The sequence below is a fragment of the Ochotona princeps genome, chromosome 1, assembly GCF_030435755.1.
Source record: "Ochotona princeps isolate mOchPri1 chromosome 1, mOchPri1.hap1, whole genome shotgun sequence".
NCBI lineage: Eukaryota > Metazoa > Chordata > Mammalia > Lagomorpha > Ochotonidae > Ochotona > Ochotona princeps.
The window spans coordinates 107,244,224-107,268,132 of record NC_080832.1 but is presented as its reverse complement, the minus strand read 5'-3'; positions in this window follow the sequence as shown (position 1 = coordinate 107,268,132).

Below are 23,909 nucleotides of genomic sequence, written 5' to 3'. Positions count from 1 at the left end.
GATTCTGAACAAAAAAGAAACAGCTGTTCTTTCTTATATTTATTTATTTTTATTGAAAAGGCAGATTTACAGAGATAAGGAGAGACAGAGAGAAAGAGCTTCCATATGCTGATATACACACAAAGTGGCTGCAACAGTCAGAGCTGAGCCAATCCAAAGCCAGGAGCCAGGAGCTTCTTTTGGGTCTCCCATGTGGGTGCAGGGTCTCAAGGCTTTGGTCCATCCTCCACTGCTTTCCCAGGCCACAAGCAGGGAGCTGGATGGGAAGTGAAGCAGCTGGGACATGAACCAGTGCCCATCTGGGATCCCAGGACATTCAAGGTGACGACTTGAACCACTAGGCTACCACACAGGTTCCAAAGAACCAGTTTGGAACAAGATCAATCCTGCTGCTGCACTGAGAATAGGGTGTGGGGTAGGAGAGCAGGGGAGGAGAGTAAGGAAGGAGCAAAGCCCAGTAGGAGGCTGCGGGTCAAGTGTGGGTGAGTGATGAACAGAAATTGGTCCTATTTGTGGATAGGTTGGACGTGGCATGTGAGAGGAAGGGAGCTAAGGACCGTGAGCTGAGGACCGTGGTGAACTCAGTCCTCTGCCCTCCAAATCCCCGTTGTCACATGCACAGCCACAACATGGGGCCGGAAGTACCACCCAACCCTCCCCTCACCCCGCCTTTCTCTGGCCCCCTCCCAGGAAAGTCCCTGTGCTCAGAGCTGGCTCCCCATGGCCGCCAGAACATCCTGGGAAAGTGTAGTAACTTATTCAACTGCACAGCTCCATAATCTCACATCAGCCCTACAGCTGGTGATTACTGCTTAATCACAGGCTCATGAAGTCCCCGTGTGGCTGTGAATCATGGACCGATCACCCTGCCAGCGAGAGCCAGGAAACCCGGCCAGTTCCAGAGGGTGCCTGCCTCAGTCTTTGCACCTGTTCATTCAGGAAATCAAGAAGTATGTGACTCTCATCCTTGAGGGGGGAGTCTCCAGCTCCCACCCCTTCACAGCTGGAATCCTACATGGCTAAGAACTCTCTCACGTGACAGGTCACGTTGCCTGTCAGCCTGGTTCAGAGACAAACATGGGATTTTGAGTCTGAAGACATTCGACTCTTGGGTCTGCAATTTATTAATTGTGCAACCTTGAACGAGTCATGTAGGCTCTCTTCAACACAGTGATGTTTAAAAAAGACAACTTTTGTAACATACTTTGAAAATAATAAATCATTAGGCACATATAAAGTGCAACTGCTCAGTATCCAGGTCCCAAAGACCAGAACCCAAAACAAGCCCCTGGAAACAGAAGCCAGACTACATGTAAAGACCACAGGGAGGACAGAGAAGCTAGAACCCAAGCCAGGGCAGTGTGTTAAAATCCAGACAAGACATCGCTGCCACTTACAATGCCAGTTTCCCATATGAGGGTGCCAGTTCAAATCCCAGCTACTCAGCTTTGATCCAGACCCCTGCAAATGTGCCTAAGAAAGCAATAGAAGATAGTGCAATGTTTGGGCCCTTACCTCCCATGTGGGAGATCAGGATGGAGCTGGTTCCCAGCTTTGGTCCGGCCCATCTTAACAGCTGACAGTTTCAGCAGGTGAAACTTCCTCAATATGAAATTCATATTACAGCTATCCAGAGAGAAAGAACTAGGAGGGTGCCTGTTTGTGTTACTGAAAAGTAGCAAGTCCATGCTGATGAAAGGGCCAGCTTGCAGGCTGGAGTCACAGGGCAAAGACTATGGTGCAGTTCAAATCCAAGGTCCTTGTGGAAGCTGAACTCCTTCTAGCCTGGAAAAGGTATATGTTCTCTTCAAGCCTTCAACTGCCATTTGAAGGACCATCAGCTTTCCTTCCAATTCCTCCCATGTTTCTTGTGGGGCTGGTGTTTTGCAGAGCTGTTAAGCTACCCCTTGCAGTACCCACATCCCATATTAGAGTGCCTGGTTTGAGTCTTGGCTACTCTGCTTCTGATCAGCTAATGTGCTTCCTGGCAGGCCGCAGGAGCCAGCACAAGTACTTAGGTTCCTTTCACCCATACATGAGACCCAAGAAAGTTCCTTGCTCCTGGCTTTGGCCTGGCCCAGTCCTGAGTGTCACGGGCATTTGGAGAATGAACCAGCAGATGGAAGACTCTCTCTCTCTCTTTCTCTCTCTCTCTGTGTCTTTCCAATAAATAAAAAACTTTAAAAGCTTTTTAAAGCCCTGAAAGTACAATCTAAGAGGGTCCACTCAGAAGCCAAGTCTCAGAACTGAAGCCTCAGGCCAACGCCGCAGCAGGCAGGATTGGAGACTGGATGTGTGGGAGCTGTCAGATGTTGGGATCTGCCATTTGCCGCATCTGACAGCAACACGGACATAACTCCTCCTTGGCTTCAGAGTCGGGACTACGGCTGTCCCTGCAGGAAGCTCACTGTCGGATGGTGGGAAAATTGATCTGCATCTGGGAACATGCCCCAGGTGGGGAGATGGAGGTGCAGGCTACAGAAGAAGCAGCAGCTGGGAGTGAAGGTTCTAGTAAGGCAGAGCCCAACAGCAGGGAGTCATGAATGGCAGAACCAATCCAAGCCTGGAGGACAAAGGAGCAAACACAGAATCTGCAACCCTGATCGATCAGAATCCACCCTTTCTGCCCAGCTCTAAGTGGCTCTGGGGTGTACTGCTTGGAGAACATTGTGAGGACATCGAGCAAGGCCTAGGAGCCAGGATTACTGGATACCCACGGGCTTCCCTGTACCTGGCGGTTACTCAGTAAGGCAGGTTGGCATCCACCCCGTCGGTCTCAACAACATTCGTAAGGTGGGGCTGGGAGCTTCTTGACTGCACAGGTGCTTCCCACATCCTGGGACCCTGCAGGTAAGGGAGGTAGGAGTCCATCTGTGCAGAGAAGGCACCATGAGCAGAGGGAAAACCATGACAAAGTGAACCTTCTGCAACTGTCCCCTACCAGCCTCACCCTGAAGTGTGCCTTGAAGGGAGCTAAGGCCAGGGAGGAGGGAGAGGCCTGTTTCCATGGGCTCCATTTCCATTTCTGAGGATGACAGGCAAGACCTTAAGTCTACCCTGAACTCCGTCTGGTGCAACAGGATTCACACCTGCAATTAGAATCATCTGTGAGTTTGTCTCAACCATGGAATGTGCAGGCCCCAAGCCAGAGAAGGCCACTTAAGCATTTTGGAAATGGAGCCTGAACATTGGTGTACTCCAAAGAACAGCTCAAGTGAAGGTAGTGTACAGCCTAGGCAAGAATGTTCTCTACCCCATCCCCAAACCTGGCCCTCCACACTCTGCCTTCCACTTGCACAGGGGCACTCCAAGCCATGCCCAGGCATTTACACTTGTCTGTGGATTCCCAGCCCTCCTTTTGCAGCACTTGGCAATTTCATCATGCTTTGAGATCCTACCCACGGGTTGTCTCTTCTCTGATGCCTTTTCTGATTTCCTCAAATCAAGCTGATCTTTGGGCCTCTGAATCCCTCCCCCAGTATCTCTCCACTGTCCCTGTGAGAGCATCAGTCACCTGTCCCTCAGCAGATCTTTCTTCTGACTCCTTGCTGGATGCTAAGCTCCTTGAGGAGCGGGATGATTGATGGATCGTGTGTGTGTGTGTGTGTGTGTGTGTGTGTGTGTGTGTGTGTGTGTGTGTTCTTGGTAATTTATTCAGTGTCTCCTATGTGCCGGATGCACTAACAACTAGACATATAATGCTGTAGGAGCCAAATAAATCTCCTTTTGATATTCCTATAGCTCACCTGCTGCAAATAGGTTGTACAAATATTTGTTGAAAGATAGGATGACTTCCTCATGGAAGGATAGACAAGATCATGTATCAGCACAGACATTGCTAGGTGCTCCCTGCAGGGAGTTGAAGGGGGCCTGGTCAGTGGGACATGGACAGAAGCCACATTCACTCCCTGCAGACCTGGACTTCAACCATGTAGTGCCACCTGTCTCTCTCTTTCTGCCTTCAGGGTCTTGGGAGCTGCACTAACATCACCACAGACTTGGGAGTGCTACTCACGTCTCTATCACCAGCATTAAGAGGGTGAGAAATAGCCCTTCTGTGCTTAACCTCCAGGAGTTTTAAGTTAACAAGTTACAGTTCACAGTCTAGCTTACCCAACCTGATACAGGTACTCTCAGCACCACCAGCAGCACATGGGACTCAACTTGGAGTCAAGGATGACCTTCCTTGTCTGGTAATCAGCTTCTCCGGGACAGGAACAAGCTTCCTGGACTGAACAAGTGATCATTCATGTTAGAAAGAGGTGGACCACCTGCATCCACCAACTCTGCTATCTTTAGTGAATCTTGCTCCTCTTCTCTCTACTCACAAGACCACCTCCATACCACTTGGCATCATTCTCATGTTACATCGTGCTACTCGCAACAGTACAAGAGGAGGAGAAAAGCGCCTTCTCACCATCTCTCCTGTGCTATTTAATTTTTTCAGTTTATTTGAAAGGGAGACAGAGAGACTTTCTGTTTGCTGTGTTCATTCCCAGCCAGCCCTGGGACAGGCCGAAGCCCAGATCTTCTGGATTTTTCAGGTACTTGGGACCCACGCACTTGAGCCGTTGTCACTGCTGCCTCCAAGGATGGGCATCAGCAGGAAGCTGGATCAGAATCAGGGTAGCTGGGATTTGAACCATCCTCAGTGGTATCTTCAGCCACTGTTCTGAACACCCACCTTTTAGAAGGGAATAAAGTCTTTCCCAGAAACTTCAGCAGACTATCCTATAGAATTGGGTCATGTGACCAGTTGGCTATAGGACACGTTAGAGGACACCTACAGTCTTTTCCAAGATCCTTGTGGGAAGTGAGTTGTGTCAGCCCAGGAGTGCTGGGTGTCACTGCCTCTCCACCCCCACTTGGCATAGAGACACCACCCATAGTAGCTAAACCAGAGATGGAAGGTTTGCCTGCCTAGTGTTGACTGTGACACTGGTATGAAAGAGCCTAATTACTAACTGTAATTTGTACCTGAGTCTATGATTTGGGGAGAGCACCAAGGGCTCTCTGAGGTGAGACACAAAAGCAGGATCATTTGTTTTATTCCTTATTTCAGAAGATTCTTACAAGGCATGTCTTTTACAGCTGCATACTCATTATATTTCAAATGCATTCAAGTATCCTTGATGTATTGCTAAGAGTCTGGATGTGGTTTATTTTTCTCCCTTCAAAGCACTTGTGAAGAAAATACTTATAGTTAAAATCAGGTGAGTCTATGGAGTGGGCCTTGCTCTCTTAACAGTGAGACTGTGCTGAGGTGGTACAGCTCAGAGAACTTGCCTGTCTGTGCTAGCAGGGGTAGACCAGCTCAGCTAAATCTGCAAGGACCAACAAGATAGTCATCTGGACCCTGCAATCTGGGGGACTGCAAGGTCTGGACTGTACCTTGAAAAATCCCTTCTTTAACCCAGTGTTCCTGACTGCCAGTTGGAGTCACCCCCTTTAGTCAAAGCATTGCTCTTCCCAGTTGCCCCTTAATGAAAAATAAAAGTCAATGGGCTTCTAGAAAATTTTCCAGCCATTTGTCACATTACTAGACTGCTTCCCTGCAAATGGATGTGGTCCTGAGCCCTTGCCCCCAACCTTCCCTAACTGCTGCCCAGTCCCTCCCTGAGGACTCCAGTCCTTCTCACCACCCGGCACCTAAATGGCTAACTCCTGGTATCACCAAGCTCGTCCAAGACCTTCCTTCTGGATCACAGCCCATACAGATCCCTCCAACAGCCTCTGTTCTAGCTAACAAGTGGCAGCAGATGTTGTAATCTCTGCCATAGTTTCTGCCTATCCATTTTCATGTGAAAGCAATGTTTTAAAATACCGCCTGTCAAAGAAGAACGTGGCCCCAGGAGGATACATAAAACTACCCTGTGGCTTTGATCCTTCTGGCACATTGCTAGATATCCCCTCAGATAGCTGGAGAACCCATTTTGAGAATCAAGGCTCTGGAGTCAGAACATCACTGCACAATCGTGCACTTGGCACCAGGCAGATCAAAGCCAAGTCCTGACATCGCCGGCCATAACCACTTTTACCAAAACCCAACTCCCGTTCTTCTCTGTTTGTTAATGGCCATGCCCTAGCCCCTCAAATCTATTCATCCCTGTCCCTGTCTGTCTCTAGGCAAAGTTCAAGCTCTTTCCTTCAACACAGGTTTCAAAGTCAAGCTCAAAGTTACAGCAGATCCGTGGAGGGCAGACTCCCTAGGTTGTCAGTTCTTCCTCCCCTGCCTTCCTCTACTTCTCCTTCCCTCCCTCTCCCTTCCTCCTTCATTCCCTTGCTTTATTCTTTCCTTCCTTCATTGCTTCCTTCCTTCCTTCCTTTCTTTCTTCTGTCCCCCCCTCCCTGTAACGTTCCAGAAGGTAGGGATGTCATAAACTGACAATGTAGGGTATTCTGAGGTTAATGAAAGACACATAAAAGAGAAAATTGAATACCTGTCCCAGTGGACACTACCTCCAAATTATCTTTCTTGGAAAATGGTCTCTTCTCTTCTGTTACTCTGCCAACAGTTTTGGCAATTGAAGACTGAGTCAATTTAGTACATTTTCTGTTTGGGAAAAGTGAGAGAGATAAAGAAAAAGGCAGGATGAAGTTTTCACCAAGACCTTGCAGTCATTTGAATTTGTTCAGCAAGATGCCTTTTGACACTCCTCTGATGCCCACCCACCCAGAAAACAGCAATGTGAGTGAACTTGGGGTTGCAAACAGGGAAAGACTATAGCAGAGTATGTTGGTACCAAAAGACCTCAGCAGAGGCTGAGAATGGGGAGGGGTAACCCTAGCACCCACAGAGCAGCTGAACCCCAGATACCAGAGGTCAAGAGACAAAAGCAAGATCAGAAGGAAAGCTGGAGAAGTCTTTCATCCTGAAATGTAGCCTAGTAGCTGCTCTGGCAGTGTGAAGCTGGGATGCTGTCCCACACTCAGAGATCTCTGGCTGGGCACCCAAGAGCCACAGCATCCACTGCCTTTTGGGCAGCTGCCCTCCTCTTCCCATCCACTAACCTGCAAACACAGGCAGTGCACAGTCCTTGGCACTGATTCTGAGAAGTTGTCCCAAATGCCGTTATCTCGCCCATGTCACTCTCTGTGTTCCCTGTGGAGTTCAGGCACTTCAGTCCCTCCGCTCCACATCTGCAGAGAAAGCCCTTTTCTGGCTGGTCTGGGGGGGAGGGCAACACAGGCAGTCTCTGAAGAATAAACTGCCTGTCTTCCACCCTCCAATGCAACCTTGGCCATAGCCCACTTCGTTCGTTTTAGTAAAGCAGCTTAAAGGGTTCAGTCAGATAATTTATCAGGGATCCCAAGAGCCTGAGGGGCCATACCAGAGCATGGGGTCCCGCTGGCCCTCAGAGAAGGACGTGGCCCCCATGTAGTCACTTGGCAGGTAGAAGATAGATGCCTGCTGACTCCTAGCTCTCCTCCATCCATCACTGGCTTGGTGGTAGGGAAGTGGCGCTTTCCATGGCTACACCTGCTCTATCCCTGTACGACTCTGAAGGGTCTCCACTTGCCAGTTGCTGCTGCCTGAATCCAAGACTCTGTACCAGACGCAGAGAGGAAATCCCTTTTAGAACAATCTCTGTAAGTATCAGAAGGCGGTTTGGGCTGCAATCAATACTCCCTCCGCTCAACTGGCTTTAACCAGAAAATTGATGACTCTTTCCATTAAAGTAGTGAGGAGGACTGCCGTAAACGGTCCAGTCAGTGACTCCAGGTCTCATTGCTGCCACCTTCCTCTCTTGGGCTTAGTTGCCTTCCAGATCACATAAATGACTGCCACTGCTCAGAAGGCCACTGTCAGATGGGGCAAGACCTCACACAAAAGAAGAGCCATGGGAGGACCATTGATGTGCAACAAGTTAAGCCACTGTCAGTCCTGGTTGCTCCATTTGTCCAACCCAGCTTTCTGGAGACTTACTGCAGTTCAAGTCCAAGAGCCTTGTGATAGCTGAGCTTCCAGTGTGCAGGAGGCATATGCTCTCTGCTCAATGAGGCCCACCCTCATCTGAAGGGTTATCAGCCCTACTTCTGTTTAAATGTTCACTGCTAATGTGCCTGGGAAAGCAACAGAGGATGGCCAGAGTGTTTGGACCTTGCACCCATGCGGGAGACCCAGAGGCTCCTGACTTCTAGCTTTGGTCTGGCCTAGCTCTGGCCAGTGTGGCCATTTGGGAAATGAACCAGCAGATGCAAGGCAAGACTCCTTTCTCTCTCAGCCTCTACCTCTCTCTCTCTCTCTCTCTCTCTCTCTCTCTCTCTCTCTCTCTCTCTCTCCCTCTTTTTTTCTCTTCTAGGCTAGAAACTCTGATAGGGCAGGAATCACCTCTTAAAGCAGTGAGCCACCTTTCCTTAGGAGCCCACACAATGTCTTGGGTGTGAATGTTTACAGAGTCACCCAGAAATTAACCCAAGTATACACCCCCCCCGATGCTCTCAAGAAACATCACAAGCTGGGGAACAAGATAGACACCCACCCAACCCTGAGCCATACAAGCCTTGGAACATTAGTGTTCCATGCCTGTTTCCACCAAAGGCCTCTGAACATGCTTTGTTTTCTCCCTGGAAGACCCTACCTGTCCCCAGGATGGCACTTGATTAAGTATTATTCATCCTCTATTCTCTCCTCCATCAAAGCATCTCCAGGAGCTGCTGTCATTGGTTTTGTGACAGCAGTCAGCATACATACACTCTCCACCTGCCTGCCTATACAGCCTGGACACTCTCAAAGAGCTAGGGCCATGTCCTTTCACTTAAGGACCCCACAGCTCAGGGCAAGTCTCAGTGACAAGCAGATGCCCAACGCATTCTGCTGCAGGCAGCCTAGAAAGACAAGGAATGGATGTTGCTTCTCTTGTGTTCCTTTCTCAGAACAGCAGCTTGCTAACAACTTAAAAAATGGGCTGCAGAGGACAGTAGCTCAGAGTGGAAACCAGACTGGTTGAAAACATCGGGCATGCTGGCCCAGGAGATAAACAGAATTAGAATAATCCTTGACACAGCGACAGTGGTGTGACAACACCTGTCTGCCGCCTCCCTCTGGGAGTGGTCCAGCTGAGGAGATTACAACTCCTCCGTGTCTAGGGGCCGGACGCCAGGAAGGAAGCTTTCCCAACAGAGGGTCCACCCCCGACAGAGGGATAGCCACATCATGTTCTATTCACACCTGCATCGCGATGTGACTGACACCTCATCTGACACTTCCCTCAGCTTTCCCCACACCCCTGCATAACTGCAACTGAGCCCAACAGCAGCTCTGTCCATGTTGCAGACTTATCCTAAAACTATGCCTGCCCTGTGGCACATGGCTCATAAGCCAAGGGCTCTGGACCCAAGCCTGCAAGGTCTGGTTTGGCTGGAAGGACATCTGACAAGTGAAGAGGTCTTTCTTGTTTTTGGATGACATACTGCATTGCCACCAGCAAACGGGGGCTGCTATTTTTCTGTTAGTCTTTGTGGATTGGAAGTAGAGGTTGTGAAAAATAGGATGTAGGACATAGGGCTGGGACAGGCTGGGGAACGATTATGGTGTGTATGTGTGTCTATACATGTTTGTGTATAGATGTGCATGTGTGTCTGCGTCTCCGTGTGCTTCTACAAGCCTATATGTGTTTCTGTCTACATATGTTTGTATGTATGTGTATGTGTGCACGTATACTTGTATACATGGGTACATATGACAAATAATTATCTACATCCAAACTAGACTGACTGCACCTCATACATGCCCTACCTCCCAAGCCTCGAGGGATGGGATTGGAGCAAAGAGAGCAGCCTGGTGCGTGTCACTGGGAGGGAGGATGATGTTGGTTCCCCTTTAAATGTTTGGGTTTATGAGAATGATTAGTAACTTGCTGGCAAGGCTGGTGGGAATTCGGTGTTCCCTCTACTCTTTCAATGGGAGCATAAATTGGATTAGCTTTGCATGGGACAATTTGGCAGGATCTTATAAAACTGTAAAGTACACATAGCCTTTCATCCAGCAATTCTCCTTTTCAGAATTTACCCTACAGAATATTAGCAAGGTGCCAAATTAAATATGGACAATGGATAGTCATTGCCGCATTGTTTGCTGTAAAAGAAAAACTGGCACAGCCTATCAGTTATGTGATAGCAAATGGTTCCCATTCACACTGTACCACTTTCAGTCACCACAAAAAATGAGGTTCTTTTATACACGATTACATTTGTATGTCGTATGTATGATATATGGCAAAGGGGGGAGCAAGTGGCAGTGTGCTGTGTGCAGTATATCATTTTTGCTAAAAGTTATTACATATTTATAAAGTTAAAATATGCATAGGAAAAATGGAAAAGTATAAACCAAAAATTTAGGAACAGTTATTTCTTGAATGATGGTGAAGTTTCTGCTTTATATACACTTGTGGATTATGTTGCATGATGGGTGCTTCCTATAGACCACATTATGCATTGTTAGAAAAATTTACAGAACACATTCAGTAACTTTATAATCAACAAAACAGTGAATGTGTTCTCTTTTTGTAAATTGGAGGAAGGGCCCCTAAACCCTTCATCTACCAGCTGAGAAACAGATGTCAGTCATCCTGGCTCGGTGCCTGCAGGCTGAGACAGCTTCCCACGAGCCCAGGGGCTGCTAGCAGACACACAGAGGGCCTCCACTAGAACCAAAGGATACTTCTTGTTTGTTTTGCTTTCCATTTATTCCTTTAAAAGTATTTGAGAAGCATAGTAACACAGAGAGAGGAAGAGACACAGAAAGATCTTCCATTGCCCACTCCCCAAATAGTCACAGTCACTGGGGCTAAGCTAGGCCATAAGAAGGATCCTAGAACTCCATCTGAGTCTCCCACATCTGGTATGGGCCTAAGCACTTGGGCCATCTTCCATTGCTTTTCCAGACACATTAGCAGGGAGCTGAATTAGAGGCTGACCAGCCAGGACTTGCACCTATGCTCATGCAAGATGTCAACATCACAGGCAGTGGCTTAACCTTATGTACCACAATGCCAGTCCCAGAATTCATTTTTCCCAAAAAGAGTGCTTTTGTCCTCAGTATCTGAGAGATCATGTCTAGGTATTTTTGAATGTCGTGCTTGACAGCAGTGGCTTTGCTTGCCTGAGGGATCTGAGCCCTGGACAGTCTACCCATGTGATTGATGATGAGGGGTCCAGGTCACACGGTACTGGTCATACCTGCAGAAGGGCCAGAGAATCAGCCACAGGGGCAAGATGTAGCACAGCCCTGGGTAAACACTGGACACCCAAAGATCCCGTCAGTGTCCCTGGCAATGCCCTTTCCATAGTGTTATCCCTCAGTGGTTGAAAAGTAACCCTGTCCATGACTTAATAGAAATTTACTTTGTTCTCTAATTTATCCTCATTCAAATGTAACTTTCTGACAATTTGTCTTCATCTTCACCCCCTGTCAGGATCCCACTATCATCAATGAGGCAAGTGATGAGTGCAGAGTGCAAAGCTGAAACAGGTGCTCACTCAGGCTGATACTACCGTCATGTGACCCTCATTGTGGGTACCTCCTTTCTATGTGCATGCTCAGGGCCTCACTTCCTCACGCTAGTCCCAGTCCCAAATCCAGCTGGGTCAGTTTTTTGTCCCTTTCCTCATCTATCTTGTATCCACAGAGTTTCCAGCCATTGTTCATCCTGATTTTTTTAAAAGGTTTCATTTAAAGGCAGGCATTGCGGCATAGTGGGTAAAACTGCTTCCTGTGCCACCAGCATCCTATAAGGGCACCAATTTATGTCCCAGCTGCTCTACTTCTGATCCAGCTCCCTGATAATGCACCGGGGAAAGCAGTAGAAGATGGCCCAAGTGCCTGCACCCCTGTCACCCAAGAAGAAGACCCAGAAGAAGCTTCTGATCCCCAAGCTTAGGCCTGGCTCCACCTTAGCCATTGTGGCGATTTGGGGAATGCACCAGCGGATGAAAGACCTGTTTGTTTTTCTGTCTTTCCTTCTCTCTGTAACTTGGATTTTCAAATAAGTAAACTTTTGGGGAGGGAGGTGAAAAAGGAATGAAAGGCTCCATTCACACTGATGTCAGCCTTCTTCCAGTGAAGTTCATTCCTACCTCCAAGGCTCCAACATGTTGCTTATCTGCCTGGAGCACCCTACCCTTCCCCACCCCTACTCCCCTTAATCCTGATGGACGATTTTTCCTTGGTTCTCCAGTGGCAGCAGCCATGACATCCCTGCAGGAAACTCCCTCCTGGTCCCCCAGAGGCCCTGCTGGACGCTCTTCAAGGACATTGTACCCATTCTTAGGGACACATACAACCATGGCAGCTAAGTTCTGTGCAAGTGTTCACTTACTAGTCAGCAGGCTCTATTTTAAATGAAGCTAGGAGATCCAATTCACATCCCCATAGAAAGATGGTATATTCGAGCCAGGTAATTGATTTTGAAAGTTTGAGGTGCCCCAGGGGTGATCAGGATGTGGAATCAATGCTGAAAGACCTAGTTCTGAAGGGCCTAAAAGAGAGTGGATACCAGGGTCTGAAGAGAGTCAGAGCTGGAAGAGGAGAAGCAGGGGCTGGGACCTTGGGTAGAGAAACACAGTGCTGGTAGCCTACAGATCAGCAGGAAGGAAGCCAAGGAAGAGAAATGTCCCAGGCTGCATCTCTTTCCGTTGCCAATATGGCTTTCATTAACCAAACCCCAACTGGGCATTCAAGCACAGGAAACCCAAAGGATGACGTTAATGCAGGTCAGGTTGCAAGGTGCAGGACAGAACAGCTGAGGGTGGGGAACAGGCTCGAGGAGGGGAGGTTAATTAAGATCTCTGGCACATCAGGACCCATGTTTATCTTGTTCGCCCCAAATGTCTGGTGTGTAGTCTGATTCCCAGCCCTGAGTAGATTCCAAAGGAATGTTGATGCCAGCTGACTCCCTCCCTCACTGCTGCAGCTGAATGTCCCCCTCAAAACTCATGTTGAAATTTAATTGCTATTGTAATAGTATTAAAAGGTGGAGCTTTTAAAGAGAAGATTAGCCCATGGCTCTGCCCTCATGCATGAACAAACGTTGTAATCACAGGAGCTACAAGGGCCGAGCTCAGTGGGATTTCCTCTCCGTCTCACGCCTGCTCATTTGCCTTCTACTGTGTTGTGAGGCAGTAAAGAGGCTCTCCCAGACGCGGCCCCTTGATCTTGGCTTTCCCAGCCTCCAGGATCGTGAGCTGAATCAACGTGCATTATTTATCGTTTACCCAGTCCTCAGCATTTTGCTCCAGCAACAGAAAACAAATGACAGCATCACCTATGTCCCAGGGATATTGGGAAAGCAAGCAGACCCAGCTGCAAGAACATATTCTGGGAGCCAGAAAGCAATAAGCAAATGGGAAGGACAATCACTCTGCTTCTGACTTCTCCCCGCTGCGAAGTCGGTCTCTGACAGAGAAATGCAGCTTCTAGAAGCAATCACCAGGCAGCCCTGAATTTCTTGGGGCTGGATGCAGCTCGGACCATCCAGGGCCCTCTGGTCTGAGTACCCAACCTGAAGGACTCCTTGGGTGTGACCCCAAACCCCTGCCAGGAGCTGCTCTTGGTGACAGTACACCTAAACCACAAGGGCGTTTTCTTTTTTGTTTTTTATTGAGCTAAAAATAAAATAATGGCACTGTCTGGCAGCAAGATACTCCCTGTTATACCTGGGGACAAAAGGTTTATTGCAACTTTATTAAAATATATTAGGGGAATTAAAGGGCTGTTGTCTGCAGCCAGCCGACAGAGCCACCACCTCCCTGTAGCTGTTTTGGTTCTGTATTAAGAAAGTTGTCACAAGTAATTTGGACCAGAGCGTATGCTTATAGACTGCCAAATGTTGATTAATTAAGCCGATGTTTGGATTAGTTCTGCCTGATAGTTTCATTAGGGAAAATGACTAAAAATGTGGAATAAAGTAGCAAGAAGGAATGAAAAGCATCATTCCACAAGTGAGAATAAGACAAGAAAGCCCACCCTGTACTAGTGTGCACATGTGTGAGAGCACAAACGTGTGTGGGCATGTAAATGTGTGCAACGTTATATTGTGTGCATGTGTACGCACGTGTGTGTACTTGTGTGTACAGGCAAATGGGAACGCTTCCAAGGGTCCCAGCAATGGATGGGTCCACAGCCATAAGAATTCTAATTAGCTCATTCAAATTTGACTCCCCTTGTCAGTTCCTTTATTTATTTTTAATTAATTAATGTATTTGGTTAAAAGGTAGAGCTATATATATAGAGAGAGAATGAGAGTGAGAGATCTTCCATCTGCTGGTTTACTCCCCACATGGCCATAATGGTTAGAGTTGGACCAATCTGAAGCCAAGAGCCAGCAGCTTCATCCAGTTCTCTCACATAGCTGAAGGGCCTTCTTCTGTTGATTTTCCAGGCACGGGAGCATGGATCTGGATAGCAAGTGGAGCGGCCAGGACTCAAATGGCCCTTATGGGATACTGGCACCATGTGATGTGGCTTTGGCTGCTATACCACAGCACTGACCCCAAGTTCCTTTTCTTGACCTGTCTGTGCCATGCCTTCCCCAGGTCACATTTCCAGGTATTCACTGAGCCCTCATTCTTGAGCTAGGAAAACCCCAACCACCCTGGGATGACCATCCTAAGTCCATGAGGAATAGGCAAGGAGAGACTGGTAAGGGAGGCTGGAGTGGAGGTACATAGTGCCCCCAGAGCCCTGCAGTCACTGGTAAGGGTCTGTTCTGCTGTCTGCTGCTGACTTCACCAGCTGTTGAAGTCATCCATGTTTGACTCACAGTCTGGAGATGCTGGGAAGTCTAAGGTCCAGAGTGGGCATCTGGTTGGTTCCTACTAAGGTGGAAGGGCAAATGAGCAGTGAGACAGGGAGAAAACAGGTCAATGTCCCCCTTTCCTTCAGAGATGATGGCAATAATCTGGAACCAATGTGAGCTTTGGAGGGAGTGTTCAGCCCACAGAGCAGGATCCTCAGAGAGGCAGGGAAACACCTCCTGCTTTACCACAACGGAACCAAGGCCATTGGAAGTAAGAGCCATTTCAGCCACCACCCTCCCTCGCCTGCTTGGACAAGCTGCCTTTCTGCCATTTCCTGTCTCAGAGGATGAAAGCCTCGGACATTTCCAGGGATTTTCTGGAATGTGTATTTTTGCCTTCACAGATGGATTTATTCCAACATGAAACATCCAGTGTGGCGTTTAGTTCTGAACTGTTCAACTCACGAGGGTGACAAAAGATGAAGTCTTTGCTCTTGAGAAACTGATCGTCTCCATAGGACAATGAGTTCCCCATGTTAGGTCCTACCAGCCCCACTTGCCCTGTCTTTTCTAGCCCTGCTGTGCCTTTCTTCAGTTCCTTAAAGGAAACATGCTCCCTTCCATGGCCGGAAACTTGCTCATACATCTCCTGTTGCCTGGGACATCTCCTCCCAGCTCAGCCATCCCACCCCCACTTCTCTGTGTAATTCTTGCTCACTCTTCAGGTTCCAGCTTGGCCTCAGTGTCATGTCTTCCAGGAATCCTTCATGATGGCAGGTGCCATACCAGAGAACAAGTCCTCCCTGCATGCTCCAGCACGTCCCATGTCACTCCATTGCAGGCCTCCCTCGCTCACGTTGTTACTTAATTCATTGTTCATCTCCTCCTCCCACACCATCAGCAAGGGGCAGAGAGGCATTTGCCTGGCATGCAATATGCTAACTGCTGAGTACAACATATAATGGACTTCATAAATGCAGACCATACAGTAGGAAGAAGCTAAGCCAGAACTGTAGATCACTTTTACTGGTGAGAGTAGTGGCCAGCCATACCTACTCTCGATACCCGGTTCCTCACCTGCAAAGGATATTGTAAATGTGACCATCATCTGGCAACTGCAGATGGCCAGGACTCAGACCCAAGCAGGTCTCCCCTCCCCAGACTGCTTGTTTCAAGGGAAGCAGCATGTTAAACAAGGGAAGACTGATGTCCCAAGCAATGATCTGTGTCAAAGTCAATAACAGTAAGAAGGAATGATACCGAACCAGGGCTGTGGTACAGTGGGTTAAGCCATTGCTTGCAATGTCAGCATATCCTATGAGTGCCAGTTCAAGTTCCAGCTGTTCTGCCTCTGATCCAGCTCCCTGTTGATGTTTCTGGGAAAGTAGTGGAGAATGACCCAATTATGTGGGCTCCTGCCACACAGGTGGGAGATGGGATGGAGTTATTGGCTTTGGGCTGGCCCAACCCCAACTATTTGGAAAATGAACCACGGAGTGAATGGAAGATATTTCTCTCTCCTTCACCCTTTCTATCTCTTTCCTTCTCCCATCTCTTTCTCTCCCTCTCTCCTCTCTGTCTTCTCCCTCTCTTCCTGTAACTGATTTTCAAATAAATACATATTTATTTTAAACAAAGAGAGAATGATATGGACATATTCCTCTCTACACTTGACAGCAGTGGAACCTGAAAGAGGAACCCCTGCTGTGGTTCCACTACCATTTATACCTGCAGAAACTTAGGTGAAACTGAATTCCCATTAAGTGATGCTAAAAAGCAGAATCAGGTGGGGCTATGAGAGGTAATGAGACCTCTGCCCTCATGAATAAATCCATTCATGTGAATTAATGAGTCTGCTCTGAAGGCTGCTTTAGCTAAGTTTCTGAACCACCCCGTTTCTCACTGTGAGTTTCCCTGTGCCATCGTGGGACTCTGTCTGCAAGAAGGCCATTACCACATGCAGCCCCTTGAGCTTGGACCAGGAGCATAAGCCAAAATAAACCTCTTTTCCCTGTAACTTGTCTAGTCTGTGTGATTGTGTTCTTATTAACAGCAGACTAAGATACCCTGTATCACCTGCCCAACAACACCAGATCACCAGTGAGGACATGCTGGCCCCTTATACACTCAGTGGTCAGGTAAGCAAAAGACAGATGAACAGACAAAACAGACAGAGACTCAGAGGACCTACAACACTTAGTAAAAGGCTCCACAAAGTTCATGTGTGAGTATTGCATTAACATACAAAAAGCTGATTCCTTACTCTCTTTATCTCTTTCCCTGATTACTCTCCTTTCAAAAGAAAAAAAGATTAATTTGAAAGGCACAATCAAAGAAAGAGACGGTGGGGTGGAAAAAGAGAGCTTCCATTTGCTAGTTTGTGACCCAAACGGCCACCATGGCCAGGGATGAGGCAGTCCTAAGCCAAGAGCCTGAAACTTCATCCAGGTATCCCACATGGGTGCAGGGGACCAGGGACTTGAGCTGTCTTCTGCTGCTTTTCCAGAGCATTAGCAGGAACCTGGATTGGAAACAACAGAGCCAGGATTCAAACTGGTGCTCATAGAGGAAGCTGTCTGTAAAAGACGCAGCTTAACCCATTGTGCCACAACATGGCACCCATGACTATTTTCACTTTCCCAGCCAGGTGGGCTTTGATGACCCTCACAGCAGGCCTTCATGTGGGAGAGACACAGATCCCTTTACCTTGAAGGTAGGTTCCTTCATGTCACACTTGGCCCCTCACCTCTGTCTGGACTGCTGTTCCTCCTCCTACCCCACCCCCAGGTTCTATTCAACTCTCTCTCCCTTTCCCAGTCCACGTGAACTGTTATTGGCTTGCTCCCACAATTGCCCTTGGGTTTTATATGGAGAACGGGAGAAATGCAAGGATCATGGACAGTCTCCTGCATAGCCTTGTCAGCTTTGAAAGCATCTGAGAGAACGTCCTGCACCTCCACACCCACCTGAGATTTCTGTTGTTTCTGCTCAGAAAAACGAAAGGCCCAGCCTTCAAAACCAGTTGACAAAAGAGCAAATTCTGATTTAAGTAAAAACACAACAAATGTGGCAAACATTATAAATTGCCCTGGAGGAGCAGGCACAAATGCTAACTCAAACAGCTTGTGCTTGGGGCTGGTGTTTAGCCTAGAGGTGGCTAATATGAAATCACAAATGCACATGCCTTTGGAGTACCTGAGTTGGATGCTGGTTCTGTCTCTTGACTGCAGCATCCTGCTAGTACAGATTCTGGATGTCAGTAGGTGACAGTACAAGTAATTCAATTCCTGCCACACACATGGGGAATTTGAATTGAGTATCCAACTTCCTGACTTTGTCCCAACCTAACCCCAGCTGCTACAGGCATTTGGAGAGAAAACCAATGAATGGAAATTTGCTGTCTCCCCCTCTCTTTGGCTTTCTGCCTCTCGAATAAACGAGAGATTGTGAAGAAACTTGGCTCACTTTCTTATGCTTCCTTGAACTTGTCTCTTCTGCAAGAGAAGCAACCAAATACGATGGCCTATTTTACACCCATTTCATAGAAACCTAAGAAAACTAGACTATCTGGAGGCAGATAGGTGTAGCCTTCTGGCCTGCCTACCACAGATCGAAGATGGGAGAGGAGCTGTGTTCTGCACCCCAGAGGGTAGAGGATGAATCTGGCTTTTGGTTAGTTCATGAACATGTGGTCCACCAACACCTGGGAGAACCTGCACTGTACAAGGTAGACAAGAGTCCCAAGGCCTTCCAACTTCACTAAGCACCCTCTGAGCCAGGGAGTGAAAGAATAGCTTTGGCTAATTTGTGACTTCATGAAGTTCACAGGAAGTAAGTTTTAAAAAGATTTTATGAATGTTATATGTTGTGTATAAACCAAAATTGAAATGTCAATGAGGTGGTCACAGAAGGTGGATAAGAAATCGCATTTACTTTTACCATATTGGTTACTCATTACTATGTCAATTAATTCCATAATGATGTAAATTTTTGCTGATGGTATGTTGGAGCTTTTAATTGAGCGGGATGATACTCTGCTGGCTCTGTCTTCAGACCAGAGAGGGTATACCTAAGAAGCCGTTGAACTTGACTAGACAATAAGATGCTGGACTCTATGTTTGGTGTATGCTTGCAATGGGGGAATCTCAACTGAACTTGAACTGTGGTTATGCAACAAGGTGGAGGAATCCACCATGGTGGGAGGGTTTGGGGAGGGGTGGGGAGAATCCCAGTACCTATGAAACTGTGTCACATAATGCAATGTAATTAATGAATTTAAAATAAAATTTAAAAAAAAAAAAGATTATTTTGTGCAAAAAAAAGAAAAAAGAAATCCATGCATCACTTGTTCACCATACTCATTTTCATGAATTTTTTCAAAATCACTTTGCACCAAGTTAAGGTTATTACTTCCCCCCTTTTGCCACGAATGTTTAGATGCCCCCTGTGTGTGGGTTTAGCTCCCCTGGATATGCTGCAGTGGTGTATGGTGTTTAGGGCAGACAGACCTGGCTCCAAACCCCGACTCCTTCCCTCTCCATGTGACTGTCTCAGATGGCCTTTCACAACAGTAGCACGTGACTCGGGGTTTGAGGATGCTACAGGGATGATCCCAGGGAGAATCATCGCAGGGTGGGGAAGTGAAGGCAACAATTGAGAAAGCCAGTGCAACACAGGTGAAGGACCAGGTTGGTCCTGAGGGTGGTGGGCTCATCTTCAGCGGGTCTGTAGAGACTCTGTACGTCATGCCTTAGAGCCATCATCCAAGAGGTAAAGATTTGGGTGATGTTTCTCCACCAATCCTTATCCCTTACCAGGCTGAGAGTTGCTCCCAGAGGTGCTGAGTCAAGCAAGCTTTTCACAAGTATCTCATACACACATGTGCAATGCCACCCATGTGTAAGGGAAAGGCCTGACACAGGTGGTCACATCTGATGGCCTTTCACATAGCTTACAAACCTGATACCTTTACATATTCAGAAAAAGAAACCATGATCACATGTACCCTGACTGGATGATCTGAAGCCAGTGTACTTTCCCTAAAAGGGGACTGCTTTCAGAATCTGGTTTCCAAAACTCGCAGTTCTGAGCAGACAGCCTACAGCTTGAACATCCTCGGGCCTTCTCAAGTCCCTGCTTCTGACAAAGACTCTAGCCTGATTAGAGGATTCTTTCTCAACAGCAGCCCTCCTCAAGCAAAATAGGTGCTTAGCCACCAGTCTTAGAATTCCCCCTTCATGAGAAATCACATGTGCTTCGAGTGGAGACAGAGTAAGGCAGAGCTATGCCTGGGTTTACCAAATGACCCAGCAGTTGTGTGTCCTTCAAAGTATCATTTAGTGTCTCTGAATGTGGATATCTTCATTGCTAATCCTATGATCATTTCAGACAGACTTTTACGAAGTGTTGCAAAGATGCATCTAAGGAGGCTCTCTATGGGATGCACAGATCATAGAACCAGAAGATAGAAGACCAGCCTGTCCTCCCTCCCTGACCCTCACACGCCCATCATCCCTTAGGGCCCAGGCAGAGTATGCATCAGCTCTTGGGTAACCTTCCACCCTTATGTGGCTTTGTGGCATCCTCCATGACAGGGAAACTGCAGCTTTAGCTCTAGGCCAAGGGACATCATCATTTCCCAGAGCTGACATTCCCTGCTTTCGTTGGGGCTAAGGAGATACTCAGCTAGCCAGAAGCCAGCAGGTGAGCAGGTACAGAAAGGCATGCTGGGGAGGCCATTGGGCACGTGGGCTTGGTTTTATCGCCTCAGTCAGTTATCTGATCCCATCCTGTCAAGACTGATGCACCTCACTTCCCCATGGCTGCCCAATCAGCCTTGCTGTGTATATGATCATTTGGCAGGAAGCTCTAGCTAAATCAAGGAGGAAAACTCCAAAAGGGGATGATCTGCTTCTCTCGCTTTCTCTCTCTTTGAAACATACACACACCATTCACTGGGAGGATCTAAGAGAAATGCAGTGACAGATGTAACAGTTAGAGAGGAAGAAAAATTGAGCTGAAAGGAAACAGGCAGAGAGAGAGCCACACAAGAATTCTGCAGCCTGGAGACACGGCCAAACTGAAAGTCAGGGAGAGGAGACATGGAGGTGAGGATTCCTTTGAAGGAGGGATAAGAGGTGGCCAGTTGTGTGGCAGACTGGTTCACCCAGGAGGTATCTCTATTTAGTCTGTAATCTTTGCATTCTAAATTCTAGGAATGATGCATTATGCACAAGCAGGCATGTGTGTGTGTGTGTGTGTGTGCATAAGGTGTGTGCACACGCATTCACACACCTCTGGATAACTATGGGTTCCCAATACAGAAACAGAGCACTGACACTAAGGCATGAAGCAGGGGGCTTGGGAAAAATTCCGGGTCTGTAGAGGGAGCCTATGACCCTCAGCAGGATCCTGGAGCCCCTCAGGGGGCAACCACATGATTACCTGTTCAATGGCTGCACAAAGGCACAACTCAGCCCCTTCCCAGGGAGGTGGGTCAAAGGTGGGATAGTCAATGCAGACGCAATCCTCCTCCTACCCACTTACTCTGATTTTACTGCCATCCCCACCGTGCAAATCAATACTGAAAAGGTGCCGAGTTGCTATCTCAGAGCCTGGGCTCTCACATCCCTGCCTGTCTCCTACAAGTGTTGCCTGCTCTCTTTGCCCTGAGTTCAGTCTGGCCACGTTCAGATCTTCCCTCCCCTGCTAAGCCACAGGCACCCTGAGGGCATATCCCATCTCTTATTTATCTGTGTTCTGCCTATTGTACCCAGCATGGGCCAGGCACTTGATATGCATTTACTAAACAAAGTTGTTGCATGCTGTGGCCCTTACAGATCCCTCAGCATAGAATTGGGCTGCAGAGCAACATCTGACAGGGTCCAGGTGACACCCCACCTGCCCATGCTTGTTCTTCCTGGAAGTGTTACAGGGTTGCTGGATCATGACATCATGGGTTGGCTGGGTTCAGGTTGAACATGAGGATGAGACACAGGTAGAGGTTAGGAGAGGTTTATTTTCATACAAAGCATACGTACACATTCTGTGATCATGCTCAGGGCTGAGCTGCAGTAAACAACGTCTGAACTCTGGAGCCTGCAAGAAGTATCCTGATAAGGCCCACTCCACTCTAGTAGGAGACATAAGCTTCCCAGAGGAGAGAAGAGATATAGAGTAGCAGACCTTCCTTGGATCATCTTCCATTTTGCAGGCAGAGCTAGTCTGAGCTGGGATGGAGCAGTGCCACTAGAGAGCAAAACACTCTGGCTTCTGATACCAGGGGGATGCACCTGCCTTCCAATCCTGAGCAATGGCACAAGATTAAGCACAACTCATGAACCAGGAAGCAGGATGCCAGCTGGCCTGGTCAACAGGAGGGACAAGCTCAGCCACCTACACTGTTGTGTATCCCTGCCATGTACCAGGCACTTGGGTACACAGAAATTAAGGAACAGCAGCACTGCCTTTACTGTGATAGCTACATGGCACACTCACCTAAGACCCCAGCCATGTTATGCACGAAGCGCTTCAACACCAGGAAGATGGGACTCCTGACTTTGGAGAGCTTAGAATCTAGTCCACTCATTCAATGAATATTATCCAAGCACCCTTCTACATGAAGTGCTGGGCTAGGTTCTGGGGACCCCCCCACCTTCTCTTAATGATGCCTAAACTACCCCTGTTGGTTCCCGGGTAACACTTTGGTGTCCTGGAACCCTAGAGGTCTCCTTATTCCCCTCCTCCCCTCACTGTGGGCCTAGGAATGGTTGTGGATCTCTTCTAGCCAATGAGGTAAAACTGTAAACAACAGTCATCTCGAAACCACAAGGATGAAACTCCTGAGCTAAGTGGGAGGAATACAAACACCACAAAGAGAGTTTAATGATGACCACCTTAGGGCACCATGGTGCCAGTCCTTGATGGTCCTGCATTAGGTATCTAGTGGTGTGGCTCTCAAGCCTAGTGAAATGTCTATCTTTCATGTTTTCTGTGGTTCACAAGTTGGGGAATGGCTTAGCCAAGTGCCTCTGGCATAGCATCTCTAACACAGCTGCAGACAGTCACACGTGAGGGCTTTAGGCAGCACCAGGCTGACCAGGACTGAGAATTTGCTTCCAAACACACAGGTGTCATTTCCCTGTGGCAGCCTTGGTTTCCCACGACCTGGGCTTCCCCGCAGGTTGCCTGTGCTGCTTTATAGCACAGCAGCCGGTGAGCTAAGAGAGTTCCAGGGAGCAGCCGAGACACAAGCCACAGCCTTCTCATGACTCAATCTGGAAATAAAATCTTGGGGTGAGTACAAGGAGTTGGGACTTCCTGGGAGGGTCTGAGAGGTTGCCCACCACAGGCTCCAGCTCAAGAGTTCTTATTGCATATAGATAAACTCTGCTCTCATTTTAATCATTATTGAGTTTTGTATTATTTACAGTCTCGTGCATTTCCTGATGGAATTGTAATTGCAGTAGCTTCATGAATTCATATCAATGACCACCCATGTCATTTACATGAATATATCATGTACCAGATACCCACTGAACTTCTTACAGAGCTGGACCTCTATATTCACAGATTTCACATCTATGGAGTCTACCAACAGCTATGGATTGAAAATATTCGGAAAACAGAAACGTATCTGTCTTGAACACATACCAAATTTTTCTTGTTTTTCCCTTAAAAATGCATATAGCAACTGTTTACATAGCAATTACACTGTAGTAAGTATTATCAATAATCTAGAGATAATGCTGAGTAAAGGAGAACATTCACATACATGGTTTATGTGCAATATTGCTCCATTTTATGTTAAGGATTGGAACATCCCCAGATTTTTGGATTGGGGTGTTTTTTGGAGTGGGGTGAGTTGTTCCTGAACCCAGTCCTCCAAGTATGCCAAGTGATGACTCTTGCATATAAAGAAGCTTAGATGGTCTTCATAACAATCCCATGAGTGAAGTACCCTTGTTCTTCCCATTTTGCAGATGAGAAAACAAAGGCACAAAAGTCCTACATAGCAGATAGCCAGCGGGCAGCAGGCTCAGATGCACATCCAGCCAGTCTGGCTCCAGAACACATGGATACACTTACCAGGCACACTCTACTTGGGACAGGCTGTCCCTGATGTCAGGGCACAAGCCTTGGCCCTCTCTGACCTCTGACCTTCAAGCTTAG